General features: G+C 41.9%; 1 protein-coding gene across 2 annotated transcripts in view; it reads left to right on the top strand.

The window, feature by feature from the left end:
• TFEC (transcription factor EC) overlaps positions 1 to 19,600 on the top strand; it is a gene marked incomplete at its 5' end in the record, with an annotated part of 119,447 nt that overhangs the window by 22,469 nt on the left and 77,378 nt on the right. The window lies entirely within an intron of this gene.

The raw sequence follows: 19,600 nt of genomic DNA, 5'->3' as shown, positions 1-19,600 counted from the left end.
GCAGGACCAAAGCCCCTTTTCCAACTGGCCTTTCCTCCTTCAGAAGGCTTCAGAGGGAAGCTTCTGCAAAAGCCTGGGTGAGTAGGAACAAGTTCCTGCTGTTACGAAGTCTCTGAGGCTGTAATTTTATAAGCTGTGCGTGTGCGCCTATGTTTTCCACAATGTGGAGCAGCAGCGAGGCTCTGCATGGCCAGCAATGACTCCGGAGGCCATCCAGGAAGACGAGAAACGCGACAGGGGCCCCGCCCCCATGGATTGCCTCTGGAGTCATCGCTGTCCGCGCAGAGCCTCGCTGCTGCTCCATGCCATGGAAAACATAGGCGTGTGCTCACAGCTCGTAAAATTACAGCCTCGGAGACTTTGGAACGGCAGGAACTTGTTCTTACTTGCCCGGGCTTCTGCAGAAGCTTCCCTCTGAAGCTTTCTGAGGGAGGAAGGGTCAGTTGGGAGAGGGGCTTTGGTCCTGCTCCGGACTGTAATTGTGCAGGGCGTGCGCATGCCTATGTTTTCCAAAAAGTGGGGCCACGGCCGGAAGACAAGGAACGTAGGTGGTGCAGTGGTGGTGTTGGCGGCAGCGGGGGGAATTGGGGTGCTGCCCATTGTGCAGCGCAACCCACAGTTAGCCCAGGAGCTTTAGCCGCCGCTGCCAGCTGCCCCGCACCACCATCACTCGCTATCATTTAGGCCGGAGCCTGGGTGGGCACACAGAGGGGGCATGGCAGCAGTGATGGAAGCCAAGCAGGGGGAACACTTTGATGGGTGCTGCTGAGGGAAGGAAGGAATGAAGGAGGCTGCAGGCTCCTTTGCTCTTGGCTATGCTATCTCCTTTCATTCTCTGCTGCCTGAACAAACTACTGCCCGTCGCCCCGTGCTCAGCAAAGCAAGTCCGGGGAAATCCTTTCTGGCAACCAGGTTCTTGGACCCCTGGCCACCAGCAAAGGATCTCTCCGGACTTGCTTTGCTGAGCACGGGGTGACAGGCAGTAGTTTACATGGCGCGGCCAGTGCCTAGGAGGTCCTAAGAGACCGGCCATGCCACATAAGCTCCCGCCGCTCTTCCCACCCCAGCACCCGTGCTTGCTGGCAGCCAGGCATCTTAGATAAGTCTGTGGACTTTGCAAAGGCCTTGCCCGGTCCCCGAACTTGCCAAAGATGCCAGCCACACCAGGCCATGTAAGCTCCTGCCGCCATCCCCACCCCTGCGCCTGTGCTTGCTGGTGGCCCTGTGGCCTTGCCCTCTAAGTGAGCCCAGGATCCTTGCAAGGCCGCAAAAGGTCACTGGACTTGCTTATAGTGCAGGGCCGCAGCAGGGCGCTCCAGCTGGCCTGCTGCCGCCGCCCCTGCCCCACGCTTAGTTGCAGCTTACTTACTTCCTCGGCATGCAGCAATAGAGAGCCAAGCAGGAAAAAAGGTAAATGGTTTTAGATAGGGCTCTTAGAGGCAGGCGGGGTGATTGGTGAGCCAGCCAATCAGTGAGCAGCAGGGGAAGCGTGGTGCGGACGGGCGGGAGGAGGGAGCTGGAACCGGTTCTAAACGGCATGCTGGATTTGTGGAACCTCCTTTATAGAACTGGTTAGAACCGGCAGGAACCCACCCCTGCTTCTCCCCTAATAAGCACAACACTGACTATTTCAGTTGATTCTGCTGTGAGAAGGAATTAACTCATACGTTTTTGGATATGCTGCTGAGAAGAGACTATAAATTCATCTACTTTATGCCAAAAGAGACTGGTTAAAGACTACAATAGCACTTTTAGCTGTTAATAAACCCTGGAGCAATTAGCAACTTGACCCTGCAACCACTCATCTTTTTCTTCTTGATCATCAGCTGGTAGAATCTCAGCAGTGACGTGCAGTCAGGTGAGGCAAGTGAGGCACAGCCTCACCACTCTCATCATGAAAAAAAAAAGTAAAAGGAAAAAGCTGAGCTAGTTGCTGCCTCACCGTGGATGACTCAAGCGAGCACTGAGGAGACCACAGGAGGAGGCAGGAAGCCAGGCAAAGAGCCATGCTGTAGCACACACACTTCCCCCCAGCCTCTTTCTTTTGGAAGGCTCAGATCGGCTCCCCTCCGGCTTCTCTGCCTCTCCTCTCACCCCAGCCTGCCAGCAGGATGTGGTGGGTGGGCTTTATTGTGTTCCAGGCATTTCCCACCCAGACAGCAGGCTGCATTTGCAATGGTAGAGGTGTTTGGGAAAGGCAGCAGGGGAATGGGGGGGATGGCAGAGGAGCTGCTTTCAAGCCACTGGAAAAGATATCCAATCCAACTTTTGTGTGTGGGGGGGTTTGTTTGAGAGTGAGTGAGAGAGGGAAGGGGTAGGAGAGATAGTCCAATCCAACTTCTGTGTGTGTGTGTGTGTGTGTGTGTGTGTGTTTGAGAGAGGGGGAGGAAGGGAGAGAGGGAGGAAGGAGGGGAAGGAGAAGAAAAAGAAAAAGAAAGAAGGAGCAAAGGAGAAAAACAAATGCTGTCGCTTTAAATTGGAACTGAGCATGCCTGGCTGTGGAATTCTGGGAGTTGAAGTCCACAAGTCTAAAAATATTTGAAACTCAGCACTGTGTCAGTGCCTCACCAGTCATAAATCTCACCGCACGTCACTGACCTTAAGGCATCAACCATCTAAACCACACCCCCTTCTGGTATAATTTATTCGCCAATTGCGAATATTGTTTTCTTTTTTCCCTCACTTTCTTGGGAATCTGTTTTAGAATGGTTATCTCCTTATCTTTATATGTCAAGGCTTGCCCCCTTTGTGCATTCAGAATTTCATCTCTTGTACTTTTCCTAAGAAATTTAATGTGTACCTCCCTGGGGACATTGTGTGTTCTAGCATAAGCTGAGTTTACTCTATAAGCCAGGTCTATTTCCCACCCCATCTGTTGTTTCTCCTTCTGAATATACTCAGCCAAAATGTTTGTCATGATGTCCCTTATATTTTCATCATCTGTCTCCATCACGTTTTGGAATCTAAGATAAAAAGACATTCTCTCAAACTCTATTTTCATTTGTTGGGTGTCAAGTTCTTTGTTTCCCTTCTGCACACCCTCTATCCCCCCCTCATCTCAGCCGCCCCATCCTCCAAAAGATCCAGTCTCTGTGAGTTCTTATTAATTTTATCCTGGTTCTCTTTAATTTCTTCTTTCATCTCCTTCAGTTGTCTCTTTATTTCCTCTTGTCCCTGTAGAATTTGTTGAAACATTTGATGAAACTCCAAGTCCGTAGATTTAGGTTGCTTGAAGGCTGTTAACGTTGATTGTGTGCTTGGACTGGAGGCTGCAGATGTTGGGGCAGAGGCAGCAAATCCTGACTTTCCAGGAGGTGGTCTTTTAGATGCCATTGTTTATAAAATAAAGAGTCCAGTCAGTATAAAGAAGGATCAGTCAGAAGAGTAGAACAGCCAAGAGAGTCCAGGAGACAGAGAGTCCAGGCAGAGGGGAATTTTCTAATCACCCTGGCAGATGAGCAAAAGTTTTTCACTCCAAGGAGTTCAAAGGCAAACAAGTCAACAAAAGAGTTATCCAGGTAGCACGGAGACAAAGACCAGAAGCCTGAAGTTTGGAAGGTGGAGTCAAGTTTCACATTTCATAAAGACAATGGAAGTGTGCCATCTTGCCCTGCCAGCTTCGGGTCACGAGGCAACAAATAAAGTTTTCAAAGTTCAAAAATCCCAAGGCTTCCAGATCTCATTATTTTATAGGTTCAAGTCCAAAAATCCACTTAATTAGGATGTGGCATCTTTGGTTTAGCTCTCCCCCTCCTCCTTCCCTTGGGGCTGAGAGCTTGTTTCCAGCCGCTTGTCCGAGGGGGGGGGGAATCCCAGCCGCACCTCTTCAAATCAAACCGAAAAAAAAGTTTGCACAACTGACGAGTTTTTAAATTGGTAATAGAAATGAAGGTAGTCTACGCCTCACCGCTCCGCTGCCGCATCCTTCAGCTTTCTTTTTTTCCCGAAGAGCCTTTCAGCGAAGACGCCCACGCGTCCTCCGATCTGCTCCCCGGTGCCTTTGGCGAGGCGGGGGACCTCCCGTCGGCCGCTGCCGATGCAGGGATCCCCCACGATGCCGTCCCTCCAGCAGGACGCCTCTGCGGGGCGTCCTGTGCCCCCCAAGAAGTGGGGAAGCCCACCAGGGAGCCGGAGTGAGCAACAAGTTGCCCGTCGCTGTCTGCCGCTGGAACCAGAAGTCTCAGGTTCTCTCTGCTTCTCTAAACATAATTCCAACACTGGAAATTTGCTTGAAGATTTAGTAAGTTTAAGTAAAATTAAAACTGTGTTAATAATTGTCAGAATATTTTGACTGAATATAATCTATGATTTTGAACTGTTTGGCAACTTTAGTTGTTTCAGGAGTGATTCTTCTTTGTATTTTTCCCTCCCTGAACAGAGCCACACTAGTGTTCAGTATACCATTTTTGAAATATGAGCAATTATGTTAAACAAATTAGTTGCTGAAAGTCAGTGCAGATATATCATAAGATTTAATATAAAAAATATTAGGTAGCATTGGTAAACATTTGTGAATTTTCTTTTCCTTGAATTGTGTATCAAACCACAAATGCAGAACTCTTTTGCTCAGTACCGAGAAAAGCAGGCGGACAGACTGAAGCGAGTTTCAAGTTAAGCTAACCATTTGTTTGCGTTAACAAGGTGGCTAACAGGTGGATGCTCAGCTAACAACAACAGCTGAGTTTTCCCATCTGACAGCTCTTTTTATACTTGGCTGTCAGACAGGCAGCCAATCAGAATGCTTCTTCACTTCCCACTTGGGGAGCGGACCAGATTGAAGACAGGAACACAGCATCTTGCTCTTTCAATTGTTACAACCAAAGAATATTTATGACTGTTGAGATAGGACAAGACATATGAGAAGACGAAGAGACACCATGTTTGTTCTCCTCGTTTGCTATTAATTCATAGATTCCTGAAAATTCAAGTTGAAACCTACTGGGTAGACTGTTTGAAAGTAAAACTGGGCTAGAGTAAGTATATGTAATCCCATTTTGGTATATATTTCAAATGGTAAAAGCAATAAAGTTCATTCTGCTTTCATTGCAGAATGAACTTTATAATGTTATTATATTCAGAGAAATACTATTCTGGGAGTAGGAGTTCTGTAATTTGCTGTGTTTAATTTGAAACCATGTTGCATACTATGTTGAAACTAGCTTCTAATGAAACATCTCAAATAATCATTGATCAAAGCACAAGCAGCTATCCTATAACAAGAGAAAAGAAAAAGAGGAGATAGTGCACATGCACACACATACACAATTTTGCTGAAGTTCTCCAGCAATATAATTTCTTTATAGCTTGCCATCTGAACCTCATTTGTCATCTGACACCAAGAATTGCTATGCTTCATCTACTGGGGATTTTTTCCTCTGCTCTTTTTTTCAGTCTCCTCTATTTGATACCAAACTACCCATATGCATCCAACCTTCAACCATTTCACATTGCTTGTCCTGCCTGATACTTACCAGGGCCTGGATGGCCCTCCTGCTTGCTTCATCTGCTAGGAATTTCTTCTCATTTCTCAGCTTCTCCATAATGCATTAACCATGTGTATATTTGCATTTAACTTTTACTGTAAACAACACTCCTTGTGCTGATGATTCACAATTGCTTATAGCTGCTCACAGTTCTGTCTAATTGCAGTCTAGCTACAGATGATCTTCCACCATTCACTTAATGACTGTTCAAAGTTATGAAGGCCTGTAAAATTTGATTTACAACTATTGCTCACACTCACAACTGAAATTTGGGCACTTGGCAACCAGTATGTATTTACAACAGTTGCCCCAGGGTCATGTGATCCCCAGTTGCAACCTTCCCAGGGAGTTCCCGACAACAAAAGTCAATGGGGGAAGCCAGATTCACTTAACAACTGTGACATAAAGGTCATAAAATCATGTTTGACAATGGAGGTTCAGTTGTTGTCATAAGTCAAGCACTACCTGTATACTATTCTATTTGTGTGTGGTTTCTTTGTTTCCCCAGAAAGATATTGCAAATTAAAGCTCTGCAAAACTATTGCTGAATATACCTAGATTCAGACATGCTGCTGCCAGAAGATTACTGAATAGATGCTTCCTAATACAAAAGAAATCTGAATTCAGAAATCTCTGGATTCATAGCCTTCTACTGTATTAGAATAGCTGCATGTAATTTAAAGCATTTCTGGCCCTTTCAAGAGAGAAGAATTCTTATGGACTTAGTTTAGTTTGCTCATGCTCATGAAAAGTTTGTCTTTGTTCCTGAGCTTTGCTGCAAATAGGTTTGGTGGAGGCAAGTGTAAATTGATATTTGTGAGAGTTTCCTGTGAGTTTGGCTCTTCTGCTTCCTTTAAAAAGCTTGTAAAATTCAAAGAAATCCCTGCTGTTGAATGCAAATCAGTATGAATGTTCCATGTAACTATAGCATAGCCTTTGAAATAAAATGTGTTTGAAACTAATACTATTAAGGGAATAAATATTTTAAAGCCAGAAATACTTTAAAAATCTTACTTTTCAAAAAAAAGTTTGCTTTGATGTTTTGGTTGCTTAAGAAAGTAGTTTCCAAAGTAAAAACCGAATGTGATTTTAAAAACTAATGTAAATTAGGATGCCAAATATTTTAGCTCATCATTGGATTAAATTATTGCAGTCAACTTGTAGCCTTTCTCTTGTTAATATTCCAAATATAAATGAAGTTTGTAGTGAAAGCCATGAAAGAGGATTTCTTAATATCAGATTGATTAAAAGAGGAATATATATATATATACTATTACAGATTATTCAGTTTCTGTGACCAAAAGCAATGTATGAATCAGTAAGGACCTCTAGTGGAGGATTTTTCTCCCCTTTCTGCATTTTCTTTCTTTTCCATTAAATTTTATCTTTGTGCTCTGCAAATGGCTTCTGTGCAATTTATTTATTCCTCAATTAGTTTGGACCTTAAAACAAACTGCACTGAAATAAGAACCCATCTTTTTTCCCATGCAAAACAATTGTTCTCACTTAAAGCTTCCTCAGGTCAGTAGCTCAGGAATTAGACTGACCCTAATATACTTAGTTAACATACATAATGGGATCACATTGAAATCCACTTCCCAATTGTAACATTAAAAATGTGGAGCATGGTTATCGCAGTTCGTTTCTGTTACTTGACACACCATTGCTATGTTCTTCAATGTCCAGTTGTCAACCCAAGTAGATAGACTAGATCAGGAACTCTCAGTCAACTATAAACCATGTCTAGCCTCAGCGACTGACAGATCAACCACAGGAGGCAATGGTGGGGCTGGATCTTCAGCAGTAGGAGACTTTGCAGCCCCAGCACCTGCAGGGGCATCCCAGAGTTCCCCAAGCTTAGGATTGGTGCCAGCAAGGAGAAGGAGCTGCAAGCCCCACCCCCAAGGTAAAGTTTGATGGAGATCCTCAGCAATTGGAGGCCCAGGTTTGGATCTACATGCAGGAATATGGTCCTGAAATAGCTATAGAAGGCAGAAAGGTGAGATGTGTCACTGTGGCCCTGGAAGGGGCCACAGGGAGCTGGATATTCATCTTCCATAATGATGATGCCCTGGAACTGAAAAACTTCAACTGCTTCATGACAGAGTTCTGTAAATGTTTCAAGGACCAACCACAAAGCCAGGGAGCACATCAAAACCATCAGCCAGAGATGGAAGAATATGGACAAGAACACCCAGGAATTCTGCAACCTGGCCTGCTGGCTGAATAATTGGCCACAAGACAGCCTGATTGGCTGCTTCAAACACAGGCTAACTGATGAGCTCTACAAAACCTGCATCTCCAGGGGTATCACCCCATTTTTCATGGCTGGTATGTCCTTGCTGAGGAGACAGCGATTGACCTTGCCCGAAACAAGCATCGCCCAGGGAGGGGTGGCAAAAATCCTCCCCAGAGATAAAGGAAACCCCAGAAGCATAGACAGGTGCCCAGAGTCCTCAATAACACTCCATAGCTTGCTTCAAGTACAGAAAGGAAGGGCATGGGGCCACTGAGTGTAGGTTCAACAAGTATAGGCCCAGAAAAAAACCCTGGGGTATATCAAAAAGCCTGCCAAGTCACTATCATGCCAAGACAGCCCTGGAAAGAGTGGAGGTTGTAGAGTTTACAACCACAGAGATGGCGAGAGAATTCTGACTGGCAAGCAGGAGGCCTGGGGGAGCGACACTGACTCCAATGATGACCCATTGGTTTGGTATGGTTTGGTTTTATTGGACATATATGCCGCCCTTCTCCCAAAGGACTCAGGGTGACATACAGCATAAAAACACATATGACAAAAGTTAAAAAGATTAAATAGGAAATCCAATAACCTCCAATTGACAATTTACATCAAATTTAGGATTAAATTAAAATTGACAATTTAAAATTAATAATTTATTTTATTCCATTCAGGCCAGGCCGGTTTGCTGAAAAACCCAACTTTTTAGGGCACACCAGAAGGACTGGAGGTTGGGGATTATGCGAAGCTCCGGGGGCACTCATTCCAAAGGGAAGGTGCTCCCACAGAGAAGGCTGTCCCCCTGGAGGTCGCCAGTCAACACTGCCTGGCTGACGGGACCCTGAGGAGGCCAATTCTGTGGGATCGTACTGGATGGTGGGAGGCTACCAGTGGCAGTAGATGGTCTTGCAAGTACCCTGGGCCTAAGCCATGGAGTGCTTTAAAGATCATAATTAACACCTTGAATCACACCCAGAAAACAACTGGCAATGAGTCCAGGCTGCCTAAAAGGGGTGTAACATGGGAGCACCTAGGTACCCCCATGACAACAGGCACGACCACATTTTGGACCATCTGGAGCCTCCGGGTGCTCTTCAAGAGCAGCCCCATGTAGAGAGCATTACAGTAGTCCAGGCGAGAAAGGACGCGGGCATGAATGACTGTGCACAGAGCATCCCGATCCAGGAAGGGGCGCAACTGGCTTGCCAGGTGGACCTGGTAAAAGGCCCCCCTGGTCACGGCCGTAAGATGTTCTTCTAGACTAAGCCACGTATCCAGAAGAACTCTCAGATTGTGAGCCCTCTCTGAGGGGGCTAAAATTTCTCCCCCAATTATCAAAGATGGTACGTGATGCACAAATTGGGATGACGGGAACCACAGCCACTCAGTCTTGGAGAGATTAAGCTTGAGTCTGTTCGTCCCCACCCAGATCCGCATAGCCTCCAGGCACCAGAACATCATGTCGAGGGCATCATTGGGGTGGTTTGGGGTAGAGATGGAAAGTTGGGTATCATCAGCATATTGATGATACCGTACCCAGAAACCAGGGATGATCTTGCCCAGCGGTTTCATATATATGTTGAACAGGAGGGGTGAGAGAACCGACCCCTGGGGCACCCCACAAGTGAGGCACCTCGGGGTCACTCTCTGCCCTCCAGCCAACATGAACTGCGATCGATCTGAGAGGTAGGAGGAGAACCACCGCAAAACAGTGCTCCCAACTCCCAACCCCCCAAGTCGTCGCATTAGGATACCATGGTCGATGGTATTGAAAGCTGCCCAGAGGTCTAATAAGACCAGGACAGAGGAACAACCCTGTCCTGGGCCCGCCAGAGATCATCAACCAAAGTGACCAATGCTGTCTCTGTGCTGAACCTGGGCCTGAAACCCGACTGAAATGGATCCAGGTAGGCAGCTTCATCCAGGTACTGGGGAAGTTGACATGCTGCTGGACTCTCAACAACCTTCGCTACAAAGCGGAGATTGGAGACCAGATGATAGTTCGCTAAAGAAGCTGGATCCAGTGGACCCATCACCTCAGTAACAGTCTCCATTTAACTCATACAGAAGTTCAAAGCCAGCCTAATGGTCCTCCTGAACTTGAGGTGTACCAGGTGTTCAGTCAACCCTGCCATGGTGGAGAAACTAGGGATGAGACTTAGACTGCTCAAAGTACCAGTGATGTTCTGCCAGTTAGATGGTTCCATAGAAAGGGAGATCCCAGTGACATTTGTCACCGAGCCAATAGAGATGCAAATGGGAGTGCACAGAGAGACTCTGAGTTTTTTTATTATGGCCCTGAGCATGGAAGGACATTTGGTGCTGGAATGGCTACTAAAATGGAACACCTATGTGAAATAGAGGAAGGGCTGCTAAAAATTTGGCAGTCTGAGGAAGGAAACCAGGGAAAAGCTTAGGGAATCCCAAAGCCAAGGCAGAAGGTAGGGGCTGCAATATGAGAATAGCTGACAGTCAATATACATTTTATTCAAATAGACACCAATCTTGGTCAAGAATAGATATGGTATGGATGTCACTGGAGTTAAGAGCAAACTTGCAAAAGATAGAAATATAATCAAACATATAGGTGGACCATAATCCAGTAAAAGTAAAGTTGAAAGGACAAAAAGCTAGATGGATGTTGAATCAATTCATATTAAAGGACAAATAATTTACACAAACAATGGGAAAAGAAATGGATTTCTTTTTTAAAGAGAATAGAAAAGCGGAGACTTTGTTGCAAAATGTATGGGATACAGCTAAGGCTTATTTTCCAGGGACATGCCATAACTTATATAGGAAGAAAAAACAAGAAAAATAAAGAATATCAAAAGACACTAGAAGAATACAAAAGGATAACAATGATGGAATTAACAGAGGTGATCAAGAGACAAAAGAATAATAAATAATAAAACACCAGGACCAGATGGGTTACTTCCATAAGTATTTACAAGACACTCTAGGACTGTCATTGTTGGAAGTTTATAACAAAGTATTGTTAGAAGCTAAAACACCACATACCTGGTCAGAAGCAAATATTACTCTTACATGAAAGAAGATTCAGATTCAATACAGATCAAAATTTATAGGCCAATATCATTATTAAATGTAGATTACAAAATATATGCCACAATAATAGCAGAGATATTAAAAAGATTTTTGAATGAATTTATGAATTTTGAATCAGAATGAAATCTTACCTAAGAGACAAATTAAAAATAATATTAGAGTTATCTTGAATACATTGGAGTATTATGAAGCACATTCTGAAAAACAAATGGTGCTGATCTTAGATGCGCAGAAAGCATTTGACAATGTAAATTGGCAATGTATGTTATTACAATTAAATTATATGGACTTTGGTGAAAAATTTACCAATATGATTAAGGCAATATATTCCAAACAGATTGCAAAGGTGATTGTAAATGGGGACATGACAGAGAACTTCAATATAAAAAAGGGCACAATGTTAGAATGCCCATTGTCTCCTCTACTATTTATATTGACATTGGAAGTGCTAAATAGAAACATCAGACAAGATATAGAAATAAAAGTTATGGAAATAATAAAAGAAAAATATAAATTACAAGCATGCGCAGATGACTTGGTATTTATTCTAGAAGAACCACAAGAAACTGGACTCAAATTAATTAAAAAAGAAGATTATGATGAAGTTGGAAGATTGAAAATAAAGAGAAAACTAAAATATTAGTCACTAAAAATCTTACAGATAAACAAAAAAAACGACTTAATGAAGAAGACAAATATCCAGATAGTCAAGAAAGTGAAATATCTAGAAATGCAATTAACAGCAAGATGTGCAACTATTAAAGAAGATAATTACATTAAATTACTGCAACTAATCAAACCAGACTTGGAGAAGTGGAAAAACCTACAACTATCCCTGATAGGAAGATTAGCTACTATAAAAATGAATATTTTTCTGAGATTACTATATTTGTTCCAAACAATACCGATAAAGTTGGGGAAAATTATTTTGAGGAATTAAATAAAAATATATATTTGGCAAGAGAAAAAAGCAAGAATAAGTCTGAAAATGTTACAAGATTCTAAAAACAAAGCGGGTTTTGTGTTGCCAGATTGGGAGTTGTGTTATAAGGCCTCTGTACTTACATGGGTGAAAGAATGGATAAATTTGAGGCATAGATGATTACTAACACTGGAAGAACATGATCTGAAGGGTGGCACGTTTTCTTATGGTATGGGAAAAATAAAATACATGGATATTTTCAAAGACATTATGTTAGAAATGCATTATTGTTAGTGTGTGTGTGGGAAACTAAAAGAAAAAAACACTACTTGAAAATACCAGTCTCGCTCTCCATGATGGAGGCACTGATACATCTAATTGTGATTAACACAGAAAACATTACAAGATAAAAGGACATTTTGAATTATGTTTGCACAACAATGGAAAAATGAACAGATCCCTACACATGAAAATGTTATAAAAATATTAGAGTGTGCAGAAATGGATAGACTAACGTTCAAAATTAAGGGAAAGGAAGACACTGAATACTTTTTAACATGGGATTTGTTTTATTAATAGCTAACTAGCAGAAACAGAAGTTGGAAACTTAAAAGAATTTGGAAATGATTAACTAAACTGAAGATTTATTAAAACAGATAAGTAAATATTATTATGTGAGTATAATTGTTTTTGAGAAATAGTATTAATAATAATAACAATAATATTCATAACATTAATGATAAACATTAATAATAACATATTAATGTTTATCATTAATGTTATGAATATTATTGTTATTATTATTAATACTATTTCTCAAAAACAATTATACTCAGACAACACACTATTCATATAGACATTGAATTTTTAGGTTTAATATTAAAATAAATAAATAAGTTTTATATATTTTTAAAAGGCCAATCCCCGAATTCCGCTGGAGTACTTGGATGTATTTAGCAAGAAGGGTTCAGATGAACTCCCATTCCACCGACCAACAGACTGTTCTATAAAGATCCTGCCATGGACTAAACAACCCAACCCAAATTGCACTTGATGACCTCTAGAGAACTGCAGCAACTATGCTCTTTTATAGACAGAAACCTGAAGTGGGGTTTCTTCCAGCTGGCCTGGCCCCTGGTTGCCACCACAGTATTGTTCCAGGAGAAGGATGGGTCCCTGTGTCTATTTGTAGACTATAGAGGGCTGAACTCGCTCTCTCTCTCCCCCCCCCCTCTCTCTCTCTCTCTCTGTGTGTGTGTGTGTGTGTGTGTGTGTGTGTGTAAAACATCTACCCACTGCCCCTAATGAAAGACATGTTAGCCCATTTGGCCAAAGGGAAGATTTTTATTAAGTTGAATTTTCAAGAAGCTTATTACCAAGTTTGGACCAAAGAGGGAGCAAATAGAAAACAGCTTTTAACTGCCCCTTAGGTTGTTTTCAATTCAGGATCCTCCTATGATGTCTTCTTTGGACGACTCCTCTGACTCTTCGTTGGAGGCTGGCTCAAGGGAGAATGAGATCATTCCTGGCACATCAATTAATTACTGACTTTGAATGGCCAGCAAAAACAGAATTACAGACTTTGGCTGGGGACAGCTTGCAGGCTAATGAAGAGGAGGCGGAGGAACTGCCTTCGGTGGTGAATCACAGAGCATACAGGGCAGAGAAATGGAGGTCTGACAGATTGCTTGGGAGAAGGCCTCGCCCGTGCTGTCCCAGGAAGCTATTTAGCACAGTGGGCAGAGAGAGGTATTGCTGGGAACAACATATGTTGGTCATGGCCATGTGTTTGTTTGGTTTCCTGCTTGACTTTAGAGACTCTGAACTTCTATAACCAGTAAATTGGTAATAGAATTTACAAGCCCTGAAATCTCCCTAATCCCCGGAGATCACTCTTCACTACCTCCCAGGGGAAAAAATTCTTAGTTGATGCACTATTCAGAATGGTTCAATACAACAGCTCTAAGCAGGAAATAATCAGACCAGTTATTCCATCCTGCCAGCTTGTGGCACCAGTCACCAGAGCATAGGTGAAAGTGAAACCTCAAATTGGGGAAGGCAAGGCAGAAGCCCTAAAGGCAGCATTGGAGGGGGACAAATGGATCCAAACTCACAAAAATGAATGTACAAGAGAGTCTATCCTGGGTGTGGGCCAAGCTGTACATTCTTGGAAGCCAAAGAGTGCTAATCCTGGAGAAGAGCTATGACTCAAAAACTACAGGACATTTTGGCTTTGTAAAAATGTTACACTTAATTAAGTTCCAGTTTTGGTGGCCCTTTCTTTAAAAAGACATTCAGAGTTATGTGGCTAGCTGCCCCATCTGCACTTCAGCCAAGCAGCGGCAAGGGACTCCTCCTTTGAAGTTTTTTATTTTTATTTTTTAACATACATATAATCCAAAGTATACCATTACATCTTAACAAACATTTTTAAAAAAAATATTAAATGATATATCAATTCCTCTTGCCATCAAGCCCCATCAATTGTTATTTACTATTCTGCTTTCCATGCACCATATTATAGTCTATTTCATCTTCAACCCTTCTCTCCCTCTCTCCTCCTCCCTACCTCCTTTCTTCCCTCTGCCATCTCTCTCTTCTCTACTTCCCCTTGCTCTCTTCCTCTTCTCTCCCTCTTTCCACACCTTCCCGCTCTCCTTCCTCTCTTCTGCTTCCCTCTCTCCTGTCTCTATCTCACTTTCCCTCTCTTTTTCTCCATGGAAGGACATTTCTATGGACTTTATAATAGAACTACCAGAAAGCTCAGGAAGTACTGTAATCTGAGTGATCACTAATTTGTTCTCTAAACAAGTGCATTTTGTGCCCTGCTGAAAAATTCCTTCCATCCACACCTTGGCTAAGTTGTTCATCCACCACATCTATAGGCTGCAGGGTGCTCCGCAACAAAACTTGTGCTATGGGGTGCAATTTACCTTCAAATTCTGGAAAAAGTTTTTAAAACTCCTTGTGACATCCCAAGGACTTAGTTTCATTCTTCATCCAGAAACAAATGGAAGGTGTGAATGTATGAATGGGGTTCTAGAACAATGCCTGAGATGTTATGTAAATTACCAGCAGGACCACAGAACTTACCTCCTCCCTTTTGCTGAAGTAGTTTATAGTAACTCCATATATAACACCACCAGGTTTAACCCTTTTAAGGTGGCTAAAAGGCAGGACTTTGTGTGCATGCTTGAACTGTCCCTGGCCACCACCACCACCCATTTTATCTTTAAAAGACTGGGTTACCCAGCTGCTGAATTCCTGGCCAGTGGGAGAAGGCCAGTTGGCCAGTAAAAAATTGTTGGAGGAGGCAAGAGATACTTATAAAAAGCACACAGACAAAAAGTGGGCAAAGCCCAAAGCCTAATAGGGAACCGGGCCTACCGCTTCACAAAATATCTGCAGTCTAGGTAGCCTTCCAAAAAAACTGGGACCAAAGAATGTTGGCCTTTCTCCATCAAAAGAATCATCAACCCAGTCACAGTTGAACTTGAACTGCCAAAATCTCTTAGGCACTTTCACCTGATTTTCCATTGTCATCTACTAAAATTGGAATTTTGATCTCTTCATCCCATGCCACCTCCACCACCCAAATCTCTCATGATTGACGGGGAACAACATTTTGAAGTTAAGGGTATTCTATACTCTTGCAAACACAGAAGAAAATTCCAATATTTAGTTGCATGGAAAGACTTTCCTCCCTCAGAAACTAAATGGGTGGACTTTAAGCATATTAATGCGGCCAAACTCCTCAAATGCTTCCATAACCAGTATCTTGATAAACCAAAAAGTTTCCTAGTCTAACTAGTGAAACTATCTACCTTGTTTCTCTCTCTTTCTTGTGTCTTTCTGTTTGTTTTGCAGGACTGACATCCTTGTCAAGAGGGGGGGGGGGTGTCAGATCCAGCAGCTTCAACTTGGTGCCTTGCTAGCATTCTGCCATCAATCAGGGAAGAGAGGTGGAACAAATGGGCAATAAAGCTGTATACCTTTATGATTTAAAATTGGGAGGCAGGTAATTGACAGCTGGGGGAGAACAAAGCATTTTCGAATCCAGTTCATATTGATGTACTAGTAACTTCAAAGTTGTTTACCCTGAGAGTGGACTTTCACCAGCCCAAACACCTCAATATTTCCCAAAACATCTCAGATTGGAGACACACAGATGGACCATGGGGGGAGGGCTAAGAAGAATCAAGGGGTTAGTTATGTATTGGTGCATGGGAGCTTTAGATTCTGCTTGACTTTCCTGCATTCAGCATCTCTTAGTAATGGTATCTCTTTACTTCAACCAAATGAAGTTGAGAGTTTTACTTCCCTTGGAGAGCAGACTGGGGCAGGTCTAACATCATATGAATGTATCAAGGGGGTAGAGGTTGAGCATGATGCATGAACATTGTTTTTATCATTATGGCAAGGTGCTTAATCTCTACTGGATATACGATTGGGTTTGGGCTAAAGAAGCAACTTGAGTTTTGTTCACTGTTTTTGATAATACTGCCAACTGTCTATATGTTTGGATTATATTATTGGCCTTAACTGTGTCATTCAGGGGTGGGTTGCTACTTGCATTACTGCCAGTTCGCTGCACAATTTTTTTTGCACGTGTGCAACAAACACGCGCTCTGCATGCATGCACATTTACACCTAAAAAGGTCTGCACATTTGTAGAACGTTAGAAATGGGGGCGGGGGAATTACATTTCTGTAATGGAGATTGTTCTGCACATGTGCAGAACCAAAAATCAACATGGTGCTGCCCACAATAGAACCGGTTTGGGTGCCTGGGCAGCCTAGTTACTACCTACTTGGCTGAACCGGTCCGAACCAGTAGGAACCCACCTCTGGTATCATTGCTTTATATGATTTTTATTGGTACATGAAACCATTGTACATTGTATCACAAAACTACAAAATCAGAATGAGGATTAAAGTGTCAGCATTATAAGGCAATAAACATTCAGAACCACTTTTGCTAGTTTGTAATGAAAATAAACAGACTTGACCTGAATTCCTGAATCAGTGACTTGGATGGGTGGAGACCAAATAAACAGATTTTACTCACACAAGATGGGATGCTTTTGTGAGTGCTTTATCTATTTGGTTACATGATGTTAACTTTATTCTGGAAGAAACCCAACTTCACTTAGAAGAAGAATTGGAATTCAAGTTTGCATGGAACATGCTTTCTGATCATATGAATATATTGACAAGTAGGGGCAATACAAATGGAGATGGTTACAGGAAATTCTCTACACTGCTACCATCTTACTGTGGAGAATAAAGAGGGTGGCCTTGAGAGAAAGTGACTAGATCCATTACCTAGGCAACAAGGAGGAATCATTGCTTAAGCCCAAGCATTGAAAAGGCTTTGCCTAAATATCTTCCACTAATTCACATGCGCTTAAGAAAAAGAGGAAATAAAGCAACATTCTATTATTATAGCTAATCTTAATAAAATTAGCTTTAATAAGTTAATTTCTTGGTCTGTTCTACATATTGAGAGTGACATTTGACTAAAAGACTAGCTTTCATGTATCCAGCAGTGGTCTGCTACGTGGTTGCGTGAGTTCTGGTGAACCCTTAGCTTCGATCACTGGCTGAGCCCGCCCACCTGCCCTTATGCTAAGTTATCCATTTATAACTTTCTGGCTCGTTCCCTCCGCCCTCGTTGCCCAGCTTTCACTGTGCCCCTGCTTTACACCAGAGCTGCCTGAGTTGATTACTTGCTTCTTTGAAGCTCTGTTTCACTTCCAAAGGGGTGTGTGTGTGAGCAAAGTTAGTGTGCTCTCTCTCTCATACACAGAACCAGTGAACTGCTTGCAGCCCACCTCTGAATGTATCCATGTAAAATGCCACTTATTGATTAGACTGATATTTTCAGGACTTTCATTGCTTTCTTCCTCTTTTGGTTCAATTCTCTTTCTTCTTCTGACTTCTGACCTGTGCAATTTATATATGTACTTAGTTTTTTCTTTCACAATAATGGAGGACAACCCAAATTCCTGTAGATGACTCAAGCTTTCACTTGCTTTAATGTGTTGTTTCCTAAATAAAAATTATCTTTGTTTTCTTTCATTCAAGGAACATTTTCTTCTAAATTATACTCATGAGTCTAGTGTTTCTCTCTTATGTGTTGATTTTGCTATGTGAAACTATCTACTGTCCTTTCCCTTGACTACAATCTGGTTTAATCTGTATTTCAAATTATTTGTGGAGCCTCAACAGATGGGAAAAGATTCTCTGCTTCCTATGTTTATCCTTCAGTTTGTGAAAAACTACACATTGGAACTGTAGTGAGTGATAGAACTTAGTTAACTGATTGATCTAAAAAAACTAACCTAGATTTGGAACAGTATTTGGAAATTCTATCACTAAAGGTAGACTAGAAAAATAAAAAAAACTGTTCAATTTTTATATTGTTGCAAAGAAACCAAAATAGTACCAGTGTAATCAAATATGTTTTCATGTTTTATAAATATTGGACTGCAAGGGATGGAGTTTGCCACAGGATCCCCAATTTCCCTTTTTTGCACAAAGAAAATATATGTTAAATATAAATGCATAACCCATTTCTGGTTCTTTCTTTTAATCGAGATAAATCTTCTTCGGGACACTTTGCTTACCAGAAGTGTAGGAATGTTAAATTGCACTTAAAGAAATGCTGTGGAAAAAAATGAAAACCTCATCTAATTCATTTTTGAATTAAGAATGAAGCACAAATAAATATAGCATGTAATCACTTTACTCGCATCTGTTAAAAATTGATAACACAGGAGGTAATTCTCAATGTTAACCAATGTAGGCTGCCTTTCCAATTCGTTTATGCCAAAGGCCCTGACAGAACTTGTTCACGATTTGCATAGCCTTGCAATCACGAGATGGGAAAAGGATATGACTTGCATAATGAATGTATCACTACTGTGAAGGTGTGCAAAATAAACAAATCAACTAGATGAATGCTAATTATCTATCAGTGCATTAGAACAGCGAATATGCAGAACAAATCAGTTATTTCACTGGCCACCTATTTTATTTTCATCTGTTGGCTTTGCAGAATCAATACACAGTCTGGAAAGGTAGCTCCTAAAATAAATATTGTTTTAGTTTAATTGGATTGAAATTTACTAATGCAAATTCTGATGTTTCTAATTCCTTGTCTTCCCTTTGGTAATATGGTAATAACGCTCTAATGGCTAAAGCCTACGAAGGTGTGGCGAGGTGGCGGGAACACATGGAACATTTTTAACTAGCAGCTTTCCAGGGGGCGGAAAGGAGCAAAGAAGATTTAGTGGTGAAAAGAGCAAATAAATAGGTGCTCCAAGATTAAAAAGAGGGTAGACATGCGTGCTGAGTTGTTGAAAGAGCTCTCTGTGTTTAAAAGAAAATATTGTTTGGTGCTTTCACCAGTGCATGATCAAAATAAGAGGTCCAAATTAGTTCATGGCGGCTGAAGCTACAAAACATCATGCAGAGAGCTGTCTTTGGGAATGTTTTAATGAGGAGAAGAGGTCACCCGAGTGTGACATTGCTTTTCAGAATTCTTCACGAACAACACAGACTTCCTGTTCCAAATGTGGTAAAGAATAAAAAAACCTTAGTAGTAATCGTACAACTTTTGAACTGTATTCCTTGGAAATGTACTACGGTCCTCATTTGGTAGCTTTCGTTATCTGCCTCAAAGGCCCTCTGCCATGTATTTTTTTCCATATGTCCTTATTTCAAAACTATTACAGAATGGCTTCAACGAGGCTATATTTATAAAATAACGTTTTTATTCAGGTCTTCTGAAAGTGATGATGTTTTTTTTATTGTTCTCGTTGAGATGATGTTCTTAAGCTCTGTTCATTAACGTTCATTGTTGGAACAAGAGATGCACGTTAAA

This window comes from Natrix helvetica (assembly GCF_964273705.1).
Source record: "Natrix helvetica genome assembly, chromosome: 6".
Taxonomy (NCBI): Eukaryota; Metazoa; Chordata; class Lepidosauria; order Squamata; family Natricidae; genus Natrix; species Natrix helvetica.
The sequence above is the reverse complement of the archived record's forward strand: the minus strand, read 5'-3'. Positions and strand labels throughout refer to the sequence as shown.